General features: G+C 48.2%; 1 pseudogene; it reads left to right on the top strand.

Annotated features, from left to right (window-relative positions):
* Nucleotides 1-7,384: 7,384 nt before the first annotated feature.
* LOC146344423 (amine oxidase [copper-containing] 2 pseudogene) lies at nt 7,385-9,320 on the top strand (annotated as a pseudogene).
* Nucleotides 9,321-15,990: the final 6,670 nt, after the last annotated feature.

The following is a 15,990-nucleotide window of genomic DNA, read 5'->3' as shown; positions in this document are numbered from 1 at the left end:
ACAGTTGCCCTCAGGTCCTGCTTGTGGGCTTCTTGTGGCCATCTGATTGGCCACTGTGGGCCTTTGGTCTGATCCAGCATGGCTCTTACAGTCTTGTGAGTTCTATGTGCCCTGTATTATTAAATCCTGATGTCATGTCGGGGTACCCAAACCTTTTTGGACCCAAGGGCACATTCTGTGGGCACGACCACGAAATGGCTCCCTTGGAGGATGTGGCTAGTTGCATAATGGCTGCCGTGGGGGCCTGGCTAGTCAACAGGTGATAGTGGGGAGAGAAATAATGAGGCTAGAGGCTGGGAGGAAGGGGGAAGTGGGAAGTGTTTCCTGGCCTTCTATCCACACAGACCTGTCCCCTTCGCACTTTCTTTCTGCTCCCAGAGTCTAGCCTCACTCTTTCCCCTTACCCCTTTATCTTGCTGTTTCTCTTCACTCCCAGCATCTAGCCTTGCTCTTTCCCTTCTGCCTGCTAAACAGCTGATCAGCAGCATGTTCAGGAAAAGGAAGAACCTGGCGCCCCAACATTTTTCAGATTTTTATTGGCGGGGGCAGGGAGTGAAGAGCTTTGGGTTCCATTGGAGGTGCCGGCAGCTGCCACATTGGGGACACCTGCCTTATGTTACCTGGACCCTGCCTCATATTAGCGTCCTGGGTCTGGGCAAAACACAGTATGTGCCATAGCCTATGCATGATTTCTTTACAATATTACCAGTGTGTCTGTCTCTGAAACCTATAGCAAACACTCATCCCTTTACTGCACTGTAAACTCTGGAATGTCTTGCCTTACACAATCAGCAGCTCGCCCTTATCCACAGCTAATCATCTTGAAAGAACTACCAAAGTCTCACCCTAGACTCAGCTGCTGCTGTCGCCATAATACCCATTTCCCATTTCTGGTTGCCCAAAGTGCCAGCTGGGTCTAGTGGTGGGGTAATTGAGTAAAGCCTCGCATGGGATGGGCGGGTTAGGGGACCTTGTCTGCATTTGGAGATCTACGTATTCAGCAGGGATGGGGAACATTTTGTGGGCCGAAATCGGGATTGGCCTTGGGCCACGATGGCAGGGGCCACATGCATGCAGCTGGCATGTCCCCAGACACATGTGCTTCCTCACGCTAAGCCAGCCTTGCTCCCCCAGGGAAGAGCAGCTTTATGCTGCTGGGAGCTCCTCAAAGTAGTGGCTCTCCAGTGAGCTGGCTTTGCCTAGCCCTCGCCTTTCCCACTGAGAAAGACGCAGGGCAAGCAAAGCCCCAAGGAGGCCAGAGGTTCCCCACCCCGATATACAGGCACGAGGCAATCAGCTGCTTCAGGCTGCTCTTGTGCCACAGGACCCAAATCCTGTGCTGTCCTGGATGTGGACTGAATGCCCAACGCGGCCATGAGAGCAGCAGGTCATTGTGAACAGACACCTTGAGCCTTTCCATGGGAACTCCCCCCCCCCCGCCCCCACTGCTGTCATGCTCTCTGCCACATGGGCAGGAAGTCCAAGTATCCCAGATGCTGTAAGGAGAGGTGGCCTGGACTGGAAGACATACAGTCAGGGCCAGAAATAATGGAACAAGGATAACTGTTTTGGCAGTTGGCCTCTGTACACCACCACACTGAAGTTGAAAGGAAACGCGCCCAGATGGGAGAGAAGTCAGGACTTTCAGCTGTAATCCATGGGGTTTGAGGGGCACTAACTGTTCAGGAAGGACAGCCAGTGGCATACACACACCCCCATTGTTGGTGGCTCATAGGTAAAGGAACAAACATCATTTCAAACTGAAGGATCGCCTTTAATACCTGAATTAAAATCCTTTGCAGTCAATGACTGCCTGAAGTCTGGAACCCATGGACATGACCAAATGCTGAGTTTCTTCCCTTGAGATGCTTTGCCAGGCCTTTACTGCAGCTGCCTTCAGCTGCTGCTTGTTTGTGGGTCTTTCTGCCTTCAGTCTTGTCTTCAGTAAGTGAAAAGCATGCTCTATTGGGTTGAGATCAGGCGACTTGACTTGGCCGTTGAAGAACATCCCACTTATTTGCCTTGAGAAACTCTTGGGTAGCTTTTGCTGTATGTTTTGGGTCATTTTATTGTTTATTCGTTCAGTCGCTTCCGACTCTTCGTGACTTCATGGACCAGCCCACGCCAGAGTTTCCTGTCGGCCGTCGCCACCCCCAGCTCCCCCAAGGTCGAGTCCGTCACCTCCAGAATATCATCCATCCATCTTGCCCTTGGTCAGCCCCTCTTCCTTTTGACTTCCACTTTCCCTAGCACCTTTGGGTCATTATCCATCTGCCATATGAAGTGGTGTCCTATCAGTTTGGCAGCATTCAGCTGAATCTGAGCAGAAAGTATAGCCCTATACACTTCAGAATTCATCCTGCTGCTTTTATCAGCAGTCAGGTCATCAATAAACACCAGTGACCCGGTTCCATTGGCAGCCATACATGCCCATGCCATAACACTGCCTCCGCCATGTTTGACAGATGATGTGGTATGCTTTGGATCATGAGCTGTTCCTTTCCTTCTCCATACTTTTCTCTTCCCATCATTCTGGTACAAGTTAATCTTGGTTTCATCAGTCCAGAGAATCTTCTTCCAGAACTGGGCAGGCTTTTTTAGGTGTTTGCTGGCAAAGGCTAATCTGGCCTTTCGGTTCTTGAGCGTTACCAGTGGTTTGCACCTTGTTCTGAAGCCTCTGTATTTACATTCATAAAGCCATCCCTTGACTGTAGATGTTGCCAATGACATGCCTCCCTCCTCAAGAGCGTTCTTGACCTGGCTAGATGTTGTGAAAGGGTTCCTCTTCACCATGAGCAGCATTCTGCAGTCATCCACTTTAGTTGTCTTCCATGGTCTTCCAGGCCTTTTGCTGTTGCTGAGTTTGCCAGTTAATTCCTTCTTTTCCAGGATGTTCCAAACTGTTGTGTTGGCCACTCCGCTGTTTTTGCTATCTCTCTGATGGGTTTATGTTGTTTCCTCAGCCTAATTATGGCCTCCTTCACTCACATGGACACCTCTTTGGACCTCATGTTGGGAGTTCCAGTGAACAGCTACCAAATGCAAATATAACACTCAGAATCACCTCCAGGACTTTTATCTCCTTGATTGGTCAAGGGGTACCCAGGAAACAGGCCACACCTGGCCATGCAGCTGCTTGTCAGCCATTCACTCCATTACTTATGAGCCACCAACTATGGGGGGGGGGGTGTATGCCACTGGCTGTACTTCCTGAATGGTTAGTGCCCCACTTTTGTCCAACCCCTTGCATTACAGCTGAAAGTCCTGTCTTTGCTCCCATCTGGGTGTGTTTCCTTTCAACTTCAATGTGGTGGTGTACAGAGGCCAACTGCCAAAACAGTTATCCTTGTTCCAATATTTCTGGCCCTGACTGTACATATCTTTACGCAAGTTAAAATACAATTATCATAAATGCAGAAACATAATAGCAGCATTAACGTTAACCCAACCTGAATCTGCTGTTGTGTGGCCCTCTTGTCTTGGCTGGACTCTGCTTCTTTTACAAAGAGGCTTTTACTCCTGATACACCATAATGAGCAGGCTGAGAAGCCATTAGTTCCTGCATTTCAGGTAATTCCTTCAGAGCCTGACCCCAGTCCATGAAGGCTTATGCTACAATACACTGGTACATCTTTAAGGTGCCGCAACGCTCTCCTGTGTTTGCTGCAGCAAACTAACACAGTTGCAGGTGCGAAATCAGTAACACCTAAACAGCTTTTTATACCCAACTTCCCGAACCTGCTGCCAGCCAGATTTGTTGGGCTTTGACTCCTATCATCCCCCAGCTACCATGGCCATTGGCCATCTGGGCTGGACATGATGGGAGTCATAGTCCAACACACCTTAAGGGCACCAGGTTAGGGAAGACTTTTGTAGGGAGGTAGCTTTGGTTGACTTCCACCATAATCACTTATAAGGCACGGTTAATGTTAACTGATGATTGGCAATGGATAGAAACTCAGAACTCAGGTTTGAACTTGGATTGCTATAAACAAATTAGTGCATAATTCCAATTCCCAAATCCAGGTCCCAAACTGGATTGCCGATTTATGCGTAATCTACAACCAGTAGAAAAGCACCGGATGTCTTCTCCGAATCAGTGCGTTACTTGTAAGCCGTAGTCTCCCTGCAGGTCCACCATATCGGGTCCTCACAGTGAGACCACAGCATTATCCTATTTCATAACTGTTTTGCCATTCAAAACTGCCTGCCTGCAATACTCCTAGGACCACCTTCCCTCTCAGAACTGCAGAGCTGATCTTTCAACTTCTTTAATCTGCTTTCTTATAACACTGATTATACCATTGTCTTGATGCTTACAATACGTTTCTGGTGAGGTGTCAGTATTAGCAGATGCGAGGTGTGGCATTTCTCAGCATGTGGGCTCACACTAAGATGACAAAGGGGCGGGGGGTTGAATGCCATCCTGACCCTCTTCTTAGTAGCGTTGCTCTGCTTTGGCATTTTCAAAAATGTTTCACAAATACAAAGCTTCCTCCTTGGCCAAAGTTGGTTTACTAGTCTGGTTAGATATCCAGAGCTAATCAATGTTGGTGAATAACTGCTCAGGGAACTTTGAGTAACACAGTTATATAACTGGGCTACACAGCCCTCTCTCCTTGCTTGCAGATCCCTGTTCCATTTTCTTCTAGTTCTCACTTTCTGTGTGAGAGCTTCCTTTCCTTCATATGATAGGCACTCTCTAAAACATGTCTGTACATAGGACACTGTTTCGCCTCCCTCCAAATAAATTCTTCTATATAACATAGCCTCTCAAGTACTTTGGAAGCTTCTCTCATCTTATGACTTCTCTGCTCATCACTTGTTCTCCATTGCCTGTTTGGTTGGATTGTTGAACATCTTCAAACTCTAGCAAGTGGTTCCTTGGTGACCTTGAAATGGGATGAATTTCTGGTAATTGCTTGGTCTCCTTTCTGTGCTGTCATCATGCTTATCTTCCATCACTGTCAGAACCTGCATTGAGAGAGTAGACCACTTTTCTGCCTTCTTTTGCTTTATTAAAACTAGGTCCCCTTGACTCTGGCACCTTTCTATCTGCATAGAGCATTGTATTTAACTTCATCTCATTATCCCTTTGTCTGATGCTGGAAGAGAGGATTCTGGTAACCAGGTGTGGATGCTTCTGTTGCTGCTGAAGCATGACCAGTTGTGTGTGGTGTGGCTCTCTAGGTAGAAATGTGTATGTTCCCTGTTTCCAGTAGCGGCCTTCAACTGCAGAGGGACACTAGAGATGCTTTAAAAAGATCAAAGTGTGGCACTGTATCTGCTAATTTGGCTTACATTTTGCATCTGCTAGTCATGCAGGGAAAAGAGAGCTATGAAGGCCTGTGTAAGTGCTGCTCAGCCTCCTTTCTCCCCACCTCCAATAGTCTCAGATTCTACCATGTGAGCACCCATCCAGTTTCAAGCCTACTTTTGCAGCTGATGTGGACAAAGATATGGAATTATTTGTCTAATAAATTTGTCCTTTTGTTTATATTCTAATATTCTATTGTACAACCCCAGATATCACTCAGCCTCTGCAGATATACTGCAGATATAGTGCAAATCAAAGCATATTTGCATATACCTACTTATTTTGCTTTATTTATTCCAGTTCCGAGAACCAGAGTTCCAAAGAGCTTGAAAACATTTTAGCAAGGACCGGAAGAAACGTATATAGTGTGGAAAGGCTGTAGCACCATAGGGGAGGGACAAGGAGGTGCACAGGACACCGTCATAGCTCATCTGCCACCCCCTCCCTCTTCTTCTGCTTCATTTTTCCAGGTTTCCCTTCCAGCCATAAGGAATAGAAACTTGCTTTTCTCCTAGCCTGCAGAAGCTCAAAATGCTAGGACGCTGAATTCTGCATACTAAACAGTCCTTGCACAGATGAAAGCCAGAGGTACTGAAAGCAGTATATTTTCAGTTCAGTCAGACAAAGGTCCACCAGGTTCAAAGTCTGCCAAATTATACTGTTACCAGAAAGCTGAGCAAAGGAAGCGCTTGTGTGAATGTGCTCTGAAAGCCAACACTTGACTATGACAGTGTACATCATGCCCTCGATGGTTCAGCTGGTGCGTTCTGTTTCCAAATGGGCACAAGACACTAGACACATGTTCCACGTCTACACAAACGTTAGCATGCCCTAAGCCTTCAGGGCTTGCTGGCGTTATATCCACCAGTAACAAAAGACCCGACGACGATGGCCTTTCTCTGGAGAGGGCTCTTTCACATTGCTTCAGGCCACGTTTTCTACCGTGTTCACACAGTATGAGCAAGCTCATGATTCAAAAGTAAAGAGTAAAAACCAGAACCATGGAGGGAGCAGGGGCTGCTGATGCAAAAGTGGGCTAGCGACCCCTTATGCAGGCAGGGCTTTGCTGGTACCAAGTACTGCTGTTCAGTGAAGGAGTTACTCTGAAGAGGAGCGGCTGTGGTCCAAGGTGGAACAGGTACACCTGGGGCCAGCTGAAGAGAAGGGTCCACCCTTGGAAGGACACAGAAAGGGCACATTCACTGCAGAAGAGAGGTTTCAGGAAACCAGAATGGGGGCAGGCTGGAAGCAGGAGTGGAAATTCCCACACAGAGCCTCTCCTGGCTGGCGGGTTTGTGGTTTCCTTTCCTCGGCTGGGCCAGGCACAAAGAGGCACCAATTGCCTGACACTGTCTTGCTGCTGTGGATTAGGATTCCAGTCCAGGGGCAGTAAGGGGGTGCTCCTTGCCTTCAAAAGGTGAGTGGAAAAATGTAAACCCTCTACATCAGAGAAAATCCCACCACCCAGTGAATCCTGCAGTGGGATGCTAGCTCCTCCCAGAGGAAAGTATAAAGCCATGGGAATGCAGGTGTGGCAGCCCAGCGGATTCCCTCACCATGCTGTCTTGACGCATTCTTCCCTTATGTAAAAGCAGGACACTGTGTGTCCCATCACAAAGTCTGGTACTCCTTGTGCCAAGCAGGATAAGGAAGTCCCAGTCGAGGCAAACTGGGCAGGGAGCTTGTCCTTCTAACATATGAATTAACTTGAGATTTTGTATCCTTTTTTTTTATGGGCTAAGTCCAAGGGTATTTAAACAAACCTGGTGTATCTTGCAGCGTCTTTACAGCAGCAGAAGACCCAATCAAGGGCAACTTTTATGTTGTTGATGGTTTTGATGATGCTATGTTTTAGCTAGCGTGGTTGGTATATTTGTGTTTCACTTCATTTAACTGCCTTGAATCTCTTAGGAGAGAGAGGTAGACAGGCTACATGTATTCAGTGAACAAATAAACGTTTACCTTGAGCACAAAGAAGCTACACTGAGGAATGGGGCAACTTCTCTAATCTACAAAAGAGCTGAGCTTGTCAGAGCTCCCAGGCCTGCCATCCACTGAATCACCCTGGCTTTGCAGACTCTCCAGGAAGGTGGCCAGCCCAAAGGAGCAGCCAAGAGCAAGTGCTGTGTGACTTGTGCCATGAGTCACTGCCTGCTCTGGCCTAGTGATGTGTCTGCCTGCCTCAACCCTGCCATGCAGAGAAAGCAGGGGCTGCCTGCCTTTGCTGACCCTCTGCAAGCCCCTCCCTCAGTCTTTCCTTCCCCCCTCGTCATCACTGCCTTTAATCCAGCTGGTCATAGTTCAAGGGAGCTGTTTGGAACAGAGACGCCACTGCCAGGCTCCTTCGTGCTCTCTCCTTCCACTGCTGCAAATATGAACCTGAAAGCTCTTCTCCTTGTGCTCCTTCTGGTCTTGGTGGCAGTTTTTGCCTTAGTTTGCATCTTGTTGACTACAGGTAAAGAACATGCAAGCTGTGATCACCAGCCGCATGCTTTTCCGGAGCATCTGCACAGTGAATGGAGCTGGCTGTTTGCTGATCTGACACAAGAGGAGATGGTTCGTGTGGTGCAGTACCTGAAGTCCAATCTTGGAGCAACCCTGGAAGATGCTTCTCGTGCAAGCCCTTCCGATAACTGCATTTATTCCATTGACTTGCACTTGCCACCCAAAGCCGAGTCTCTGTTGTTTCTGGATCATGGAGGAAGCCGCCCTCCTAGGCAGGCACTGACGGTTGTGTATTATGGAAACCAGCCAGATCCAAATGTCACTGAATACGTGGTGGGGCCCCTCCCAGAGCCAATGTATCACCGGGATGTGACAGTGCAGAAGTATGGAGGGGAGGTACCGTATCACCGCAGGCCCCCACTAGCTGCTGAATACAAGCAGATGGCGCACTTCCTGCGCAGCGCAGCATTCCCCACAGCCCCAAGCTTCATGCGGGAGGCCTTGAGTTATGATGGGACCAACCTAGCAGCAATGACCACATCTCCCCGGGGGCTGAAGTCTGGTGATCGTGCAACTTGGCTGGTCCTGTTTCAGAATGTAACTGGCTACTTCTTACACCCAATTGGGCTGGAGGTGCTGCTAGATCACAGCAGCCTGGATATCTCCCATTGGGCTGTGAAGGAAGTCTTTTACAATGGGCAGTACTACAGGGATTTGGCTCAACTGGAGAGAGAATTCACAGAGGGGCGTGTGCATGTGGAGAAGGTGCAGATGGTCCCAATCGATGGGGCTTTTTCCTCAATGAAGCCCAGGATGCAGCATGCTGAGCCAGGCCCTTTGAATTACGAGCCTTATGGGCCCCGTTACAGTGTGAGAAAGAACCAGGTCCACTCCTCATCCTGGAGTTTTGCTTTCCGGATGGATGTGAGCAGGGGCCCACATCTCTTTGATATCCGATTCAAAGGCCAAAGGGTAATCTACGAACTCAGCGTGCAGGACACCATGTCCGTCTATGGTTCCAGCAACCCTGGTGGGATGTCAACCCGGTTCATGGATGCGAGCTTTGGAATTGGGAGGTTCATGAACCCACTGGTGCGAGGGGTCGACTGCCCTTATTCCGCTACCTACCTCAATGTTCACTTTTTAGTTGAAGCAGAAAGGCCCATCATTACCCGAGATGCCATCTGTGTTTTTGAGCATGACATGGGGAGGCCACTTCGGCGTCATTACTCCAACCTGCAGTCTCTCTACTATGGGGGGCTGCCTGGCACTGCACTGGTCTTTCGCTCTATCACCACCATTGGCAACTATGACTATATCTGGGACTTCGTATTCTATCCCAACGGAGCCATTGAAAGCAAAGTCCGAGCCACAGGTTATATAAGTTCATCTTTCCTCTATGGTGATGGGCTAGATTATGGAAATAGGGTTGGAGATCACACCCTAGGAACCATCCACACCCACTTCATTGGCTACAAGGTGGACCTGGATGTTGGTGGTAAGTGTCCCATCTCCAGTGGGTAGATTCAAAATCCTGGTGGGGCTGCTGCTTTTCTCTTCATTTGAGCTTTGTAATGTCTTGTGTATAGTCCTTGTCTTTGAACCTTGAATGGACTGCAGTGTGTTCTATATATTGTTTGGGCCGGGTAGGTGGACACAGCGCCATTCTAGCATCCCTCGCTTTATGCTTAAGTTCTCCCTGTTGCCTGCCTATGGGCTCTCTGCCGTAGCTGGCACCTGCATCAATCTGTCGCTAATAGTCTGAATTCTGATAATGTATCCAGTGTCTTTGTCCCTTCCTCTGTGTGTGTGTGTGCGCGCGTGCACGCGCACGCTCATGCCAGGAGCACAGACTGTGAAACTAGCAGGGCATCTGTGTATTTTCCTCTTGGCCCAGTTATACACTGTGTCGAGGGCTCAGTCCTTCCCACAAACACTCAGGAAATCTGACAAAGGATACCTAAAACAGTGAGACTTCTTTATGGTAGCAAATCCCACAGCAAAAGCTTAACAGTTACACTCTCCAGAAATCTTACAGCTGGTGGTCAATAGCTATAAGATCTGTGTAATTCCAGAACATACTCAACCTATTAACTACAACCATGACAGAGATCTATACAACTGGGTTTCCTCATTGCCATCTCAACAGCTCTGAACACAGGGGAAGTGACTCAGGATTCCTGGCATAAATCTTCCCAGGCGATCTAGAACAAGAGTTTCAGGGGAGGGACTCGGGATTCTTATCATAAATCAATCCAGGCAATCCATACATGAGGTTTCAAACCCCAGACAAGAAACTGGAATGATTCCTGGCTTGATCCCTCCCGGGCAATCAAAAGGGTGGATTCTAAACAAGGCCTAAACAGAACTCCACATGCAGAGTTTGCCCAACTTTGAATCTTCCATACTCCATGCTTCGTGGACAAGGCCTATCAAATCCAAAAAGTAAACCCACAGAAGCAGAGAGTTCAACAACCATAGCTTTTGCCTTGGTAACTCCACGCTGCATGAATCCAGGCAGAGAAAAGTCAAAGAGGCTGCCGGCACTCTGGGCTGATGACAAGGAAGACACACAATCCACAGCAAATTAGAGTTTAAAGTCTATGAGAAGCATCATGGTACTTTTCCTGGAAAGTCCTTAGCAATCCAAACTTCCAGTTAGAAAGAGAGTCCATGTGCAGAGTGCCTCCAGAGGCTGAGATGGTGGTAGATCCAAACAGAGGGGTTTGGGCAATGAAGATGAGAATGTTCCTTGCAAAGGTTCCTCGCCTTTGCAACGGCTTAAAAGGGGAAAGTATGACTGTAAGGCACCTCCTCTAGACCACTTGATAGACAAGGGCTTTGAGGCTTTCAGCATGGCCTCTGTCCAAACAGGGTGTCTCTGTTGGGCCCTCCAGCATTGATGCTTCAACCTGGGTGACCCTTCTGCAAACCCTACCCCACTTCTGTCAGGTTCTGGACAGGACTGTCCAGTTTGGCCTATGTACATAGCAGAAGGGCATTTCTGACACATGATAGCATATGCCACGCCTGAGGATGTGTGGTTGTATGATCCCCTGATAGTGTGCCTGCAGCCATTGGGTCCGGTGACAGTGTCGACTGGGTAGTTGTGGGGGCAGAGCTGGCAGCAGTGTTTGCTGCAAGGCTGGGTTCCAGTGTGGTCTGTTTGGGGTGGTCGATTGTTGTATGTGAGCAGCTGTTTGCGATAAGCAGGTTGTCTGTATGCAAGTAAAGGCCTCCCACCTACTGCCTGTGAGAAGGGAGGATCATTTTCCAAAATGGGTTGAGAGCCCCTGATGATGTGTTGTAGTGGTTTAAACTGGGGGCTGTAAGTGACAAGTGGAGTTCTGTTGTTATCTCTCCTCGGCCCGTCCTGTAGTAGGTGGCTTCTGGGTACTTGTTCATCTATTTATTTACCACATCAGGTGGGTACTGTAATTTAAACATGCCTGCTGTAGATCTTGTAGGTGTGAGTCTCTGTCAGAGAAACAGGAACAAATGCAGTTGTATCGCAGGGCTTGGCTATATGTTGTGGCATGTAGGTATGTATGGAATGTTTGCTTTCTACCTGCCTATAACTGACTTTTCCATCTTGTTTCTATCCATTTCTGCATCTGACAAAGTGGGTTTAGCCCACAAAAGCTCATGCCTTAGCGATAAAACACAGTCAGTCTCTTGTGGTGGCACAGACTCCTTTTGTTTTCGTACCACAGACTAGCATGGCTGCCCCATTTGAATCTCTTGTTGGTGTCTCTTTCTTTTGTGAGACTAATAGTCCCAGTGGCTTGTTCTATTGATCCATCCATCATACTGCAACTTGGTCCCTGGAAGACAGCCCTTCTGTCCTCTGAAGCTGGCCACCTTATGAGCTACCCTGTCATCAGTGGAGGATGCAAACAGGCAGGGGTGTTTCTTTCACGTTGTAGGTGCTCCATCTAGCAGTGAAAGGGTAAGGCATCTTCTTGCAGTTTTATATGAGTGTGTGCATGCAGGGTTTGCTTTTGCGACAGAAGGTACCCTTCCGTATGATCGGACGACCCAAGAGCCAAGCTAGACATTACATGGGAGATGTGTTAGTCTCATAACTCCTAAAACTTCAAAGCAACCTCCTACGCCTATAATCAAAAAGAGAGGGCAGATGCTACTGAGCCTTCCCCCTTCCTGCCTTTTGTCTGCTATGCCCACCTCCCAAACCTGCTTTTCTCCTTGTGAGGGAAAATATGTGTCTTAAACTTGGGCCTGGTCCAGCCAGGACTCACACTAACCAGATTCAAGGATACCAATATGACTCAAGTCCACTTGTGTGAAAGAATTATAGAGTTTATTGATGGTAAATGGATGCAGAGAATAAAAACAAAGAAAGCTTACACGTCCTTAACTCTCAGTTCAGTCACACCGGTTTCCAGGGAGATGATGGACGCCATCCAATGGGGCAGGTTATCTGAGCAGGTGGCACACCTCCCCCCTCTCAGAGGAGGGCAGGTAACAAGCCAATATGCTCAGGATTTTATAGAGCAAGTCTCACTGAGTTAGAAAACTGCCAGGAAGTTCAACCACACTGTCCTCCCCTCTCCCCTTTACCAAGGCCTTTCCCTTGTGGAACAGAGAAAGGGGCGTCTTTATCAGTTGAGAAAGTACAGGCCATGCAGAGCTGTGCAAAGCAACTACTGTGCATTGTCTGTTAGTTTCTCTTAGTAGCAAAAAGCGTGGCCTTCACTGCTTGTGAATACGGCTATGAGAACCAACTCTAAAATCATGAAAATTGCCAACTGCTTTAGCAAATTAGTGTACCTATGCTGTTAATTACTGCAATAAGGGCACAATCCTAACTAGATAGGCGGCCGCCTCTGAGCTCAGAGGCAACTACCTATCCAAATCAGGGCAGGAGATGCACAGAGGGGATTGTTCCCTCTGCGCTTCTCCTGCCCTGCTTGTTCTGCTAGACAGCTGATTGCGGCTGTGTAGCTGCGGGAGCATGGAGCGGGGAAGGAGGCTGCTGTACACGCAGCTACGCTCTCCTCGCCCCGGAACACCCCCAGCTCCGCCCCTTTCTGGCTGCTCCATGCTCCTCTTGCAAGCACAGAGGATGGGGATGTTCCGCACTGCCTCTGAGGCAGCGCGGAAGTGGAGGGAGGTCGGTTCTCCGGGAACCAACCTCGGAGCACAGGGTCTGAGGTCGGTTCCCGGAAAACACTGTATCTTATGGCCATCTAGCCGTTGTCTAGCAGCCATAGGATTGCTCTCTAATTACTGTAGATCTCTGGGTAAATTCAACACCTGCCTTACCATCATTCTTCCAAAACCAAATTCAATCCAATATAGAACCTCAATAGGAAAGGAAAGGGTTAAAACACACTCACTTTATTTCTGTTCCTGATTACAGCCTCTGAGGCTGCTTTTTGTTGTTTTTTAAATAGGGGAAAGGTTCATTTGTATATAATGCAATGTCTAATTAATTAATTAGTTCTCAACTGCCTCCCTGGTAGTGTGCCAAAAGAACATACCTGGAAAGCACTGGGACTTTGCAAAAGCTCCAGCAAAACCCTGCTAAAGGGTAACAAAATATAAGAAACATGGCTGTGATCATTCTGAATTGGTTCATAGAATGATAGAATTTCTCCTAAGGGCAGGATATCCTGAACCTAAAGCATAAACAGATGTCTTTCCAGCCTCTTCTTGGAAAATCTCCAGCACAGCACATTCGACCATCTCCCTAATCAACTTGTTTCCATGCAGAAGTGTTCCTAAGAATGAGAGAGCTTTACCAAATGTTTCACTGAAATCCTTCTTCTAGTAATTCTGAACAATTTTGTTTTTACTTGTCTACAGTTGGAAGGCAATGGTTCTCTCCCACCGTTTTTCTGAGATACTTTAAAAAATACTTTATTTGATTTTATTTGTTGCCCTGCATTTCTACCAAGAAAAATGGCACTCAAGGTGGCTTACAATCATAAGTAAAATCATAAATATTGATTAAAACAATAAAATAAATGCATTGGAACAGAATTAAAATTGCAACAATAACAGAATAAAAACAGCACCCAACCCAACAAATCACACCAAAGGCCTACTTGAATAAAAAGGTCTTTGCCTTCCATGCTGTACAGGGCTTTATAACCAACACTGAATTCTGCCCAGAAACAAACCAGTAGCCAGTTAAGCTATTGTAATAAGGGAGTCATGTGCTTCCTGTAACCTGCACTGGTCAACAGTCTGGATGCAACTACCTAACTAGGAGCACCTCCGTCTTGACTGCATTAAGTTTCCATTTGTTTTCTCTTACCCAGTGGAACCCGGAGAAACACCACAGGCCTCAGCATCACACAGGAATCTCCCAGCACCACCTTCTGAGAGGTGCCACCATATAGCAGTGCCTCCCAGTCCCATCTTAGACGCCCCACAAGGATACTATGGTTGATGGTAATGAAAGCTGATGAGAGGTCCAGCAGAACTAACAGGGACACACTCCCCTGTCCAGTTCCTGGCATAGATCATCCACTAAGGTGGCCAAAGCAATCTCTGCCCCATAAGCAGACACATGGAAGATGGAAGTTCTCTGCCACAACTTCCATCTCCTCTTCCAGATCCTCAAGGGCTGTGCGGTAAGTAGACCAGTCTGTGTCAGGATCCCCAGCTCCATTTTCGCTAAAGGCGATGTGGCTATTTTCATAAGCACCCCACCATCCATGTCTTCAACAGGCTTCATTTCAGTGCTATCCATACTCCAATCGGCATGAAACTCGGTTTCAGGAAAAGTTCTGTGTTCCATGGGAAATACAGCTAAAGGTAAGCTCTCTGTTACAGCTGCTGTGACACCAGCTCCCTTCCCCGGTTTAATGTTTATGCCTCCAGGTGTCATATGTGCAGTTTCCATCTTTCTGGGCTGAATGCTCAAGGGTACCAGGAGATGAGTAAAACCCGAAGGTCCCTCAGTCACTCTTGGCCACTGCACGTTCTTTAGCCATTCCATGTTCTCTGTGCAGAAAACGTGTCTGGGCAACAAAAAAGGCTGCCTGGGCGGAATCTGACCGACCTTGCTTTGGATTGGTTGGTAGGAAAGGCTGTTTTTCTGGGGGTAAGGCTGTCCCTATTGGTCAGTGGGGTTGGGGGGGGCGTGACCATACAGGGCCACGTGGGGCATGATGGGCCGATCCGGAGTTCCTGCGCATGTCAGGGCTCTATACCCAATTCCTATTGGTCCACGTTAGCATGACAAGTTTGTAGAGGGGTCACATGACCCCGCCCAGCCAATCTGGGTGCGGCTTGGAAATGGCCCTGTGGACCATTTCTGCACCTGTACCCACTAGGGCTCTAAAACCAATTCCTATTGGTCCATGGCGGCATGACGAGTTCGTAGAGGGGTCACATGACCCCCACTGGGCCAATCCGGGCGCGGCTTGGAAATGGCCCTGTGGGCCATTTCCGCACCAGTGCCCTCTAGGGCTCTAAAACCAATTCCTCCTGGTTCATGGCGGCATGACAAGTTCGTAGAGGGGTCACATGACCCCCATCAGGTGACCCTGAAGGTCATATGACCAGGTCAGCTGATCGCATATGTGGGACTTCCAGCTAGGGCGGGACTTCCCATCTCAACAGGGGGCGGTGCAACTGTCACCTTCAAAAATGGGGCATGGTTTAGAGTTTGATGCAAACCCCCCTTCTTTGCTACTGCTGTCCTTGCTCTGCCTTGGCTTGATCTCATCAGTGCACCAGTTTTGCACAGACAGGAATCAACGTGGCAAGTGGTTCAAGATGAGCCATCTCAGTCTCTGAAGCAGAGCCAGGGTGTGGATGGCACTTCAGGTCCTCCTTGATTCCTGGCTGTTCCAGGCTCCATTCTGATAGCTGAGTGAGAGGGACATGCACACACCCTCCATCACAACTGAGGCAGAGGCTGGTTTCTAACATTGTAAAAGGTCTGACCCATTCATTTATATGGATAAGAGCATTTCAAAACTTGGAACTAGAATGAGCGATGTGGAAATAGGCCGAAGGATCTTTCTAGAATGGGTGAGACTGAGGCGCTCGGCCTGACGTTAGATTTCCTTCTAGTGATGCACAGTCTTTCCATAAAGGCGCCACATGAATGACTGCAGTTGTTATCAGAGTCCCCGAGTGGTTCTATCTGCAATGATGAGCCAGCAGCTCTTGCTGGGAAGGGTGTTCTTCTGTTTAACCCCAGCCATGAACTCCAAGCCTCCTCCTTTTGGCCTCTACCCAATCAAGTC

The sequence above is a fragment of the Heloderma suspectum genome, chromosome 5, assembly GCF_057233095.1.
Source record: "Heloderma suspectum isolate Gila_16-S chromosome 5, 16-S_ref, whole genome shotgun sequence".
Classification (NCBI taxonomy): Eukaryota; Metazoa; Chordata; class Lepidosauria; order Squamata; family Helodermatidae; genus Heloderma; species Heloderma suspectum.
The sequence above is the reverse complement of the archived record's forward strand: the minus strand, read 5'-3'. Positions and strand labels throughout refer to the sequence as shown.